This window comes from Benincasa hispida, chromosome 2 (assembly GCF_027475165.1).
Source record: "Benincasa hispida cultivar pf3 chromosome 2, pf3_genome.v1.1, whole genome shotgun sequence".
NCBI classification, from domain to species: Eukaryota; Viridiplantae; Streptophyta; class Magnoliopsida; order Cucurbitales; family Cucurbitaceae; genus Benincasa; species Benincasa hispida.
This window is the reverse complement of record NC_143479.1, coordinates 3,960,549-3,962,079: the sequence shown is the minus strand read 5'-3', so window position 1 is coordinate 3,962,079 and position 1,531 is coordinate 3,960,549. Positions and strand designations below refer to the sequence as shown.

General features: G+C 43.5%; 1 non-coding gene across 1 annotated transcript; it reads left to right on the top strand.

The window, feature by feature from the left end:
* The first annotated feature begins 596 nt into the window (after nucleotides 1-596).
* LOC120072446 (small nucleolar RNA R71) lies at nucleotides 597-703 on the top strand. Its single transcript, XR_005480502.1, has one exon. It is a non-coding gene; the product is annotated as a small nucleolar RNA R71 (small nucleolar RNA).
* Nucleotides 704-1,531: the final 828 nt, after the last annotated feature.

Below are 1,531 nucleotides of genomic sequence, written 5' to 3'. Positions count from 1 at the left end.
TCAATAGGCTTTCCAAGGACGAGGATTGCGGTGGTTGTGAGCGACTTTCTTGATTGCTCGTTTGACTATTGTTGCATGGGAAGAATCCTAGTGGCCCTTCTTTCTGTGCCACGAGTTGGAAATTATGTTGTTGATTCTTCCAAGCAAAATTGGGGTGGTTTCTTCACCCAGGGTTGTAGGTATTCGAAAAGGGATTATTTTTTACAAAGTAAACGGATTGTGGATTTTGCGGGCAAGCTTCCATCGTCGTGCCCATCACCGCAAGTCACTCACCTTGCGGTGTTTTGACTGATTGCGTTGATTTGCCCATTTTGCGGTGTTGGGCTGCTAATCGCAATTCCCTGGATTAAGTTCATCATTGCGGTCATCTGATATTGTAGTGAAACAATAGCACCATTACTTGCATCATTGTCTTTGATTCTTAATCTTTTGCCACTCTCTCTCTAATCTTCGTGGTTCTTAGAAATGCGATCCAAGATATTCTTCGCCTCATCATGCGTTTTATCAAGCAGACCACCAGCAGCTACCGCATTGGCAGCGGTCTGCGAAGCGAGATTCATACCATGAAAAAAATTTCCATCTGAAGGCAGTCTGGAAAACCATTGTGTGGACAATCCTTGACCAACCTTTTAAACCTCACCCAGGCATCGCTGAGCGATTCGTCCATGTCTTGTTCAAAATTTGTAATTAGTTTCCTTCGTCTGGCATTCTCAGTAGGTGGAAAGTATTTCTTCATAAACTTCTCCACGACCTATTCCCATAAAGTGATCTCTCCCGGTTCGAGAGAATATGCCCATTTCCTAGCCTGATCAAAAAAAGAAAACGGGAACAAAGTTATTCGAACTTCTTCAGCAGAGATGTTCGGGAACACAAAAGTATTGCAGATTTCAATAAAGCTTAGGAGGTGGGCGTGCGGGTACTCGCCATGCCTTCCTCTGAATTGTCCTACAGTCTGGATCATCTGCAACATCACCGGCTTCATTTCGAATCGGCTTGCGTCGAGGGCAGGTCTCATAAATCCTGGAGAGAAATCATAGAGGTTTGGCGATGCATAGTCCCTAATGAGTCTATTGCAATCGTTTCCCAGCAGGATTGGATTCGCCATGACATTGTCATCATTTGGTGTTCCATTTCCAGGCTGCTCTTCTTTATCTGATTGTGGTTGTTGTTGGCGATTTCTTAGTCTCCGTCTAAACGTTCTCTCAATCTCTAGGTCGTACTTCGCCAGAGATTGAGAGTCTGCAAAGAAATCAGAAAAATTACCGTTAACACACTATTTTACCGAAGTCCCCGGCAACGGCGCCAAAAACTTGGTGCTTGATTTTATGAAGTAAAATTATGGATGATATGCGATGGTGAAATTGCGTTGAGCACTCAAGTTTTCTCAGCGGAATCCAAGTGTCAACTCTACTGAGTTTCCTGGTAAGTCCAAGGTCGGACTCAAGGACTTGGGAAAATAGATTGCGATGGTAATTTTTATGAAAACTTTGCGGTAACCAGTAACTCAATTAATTGTGGGTTTGTTGTTGAT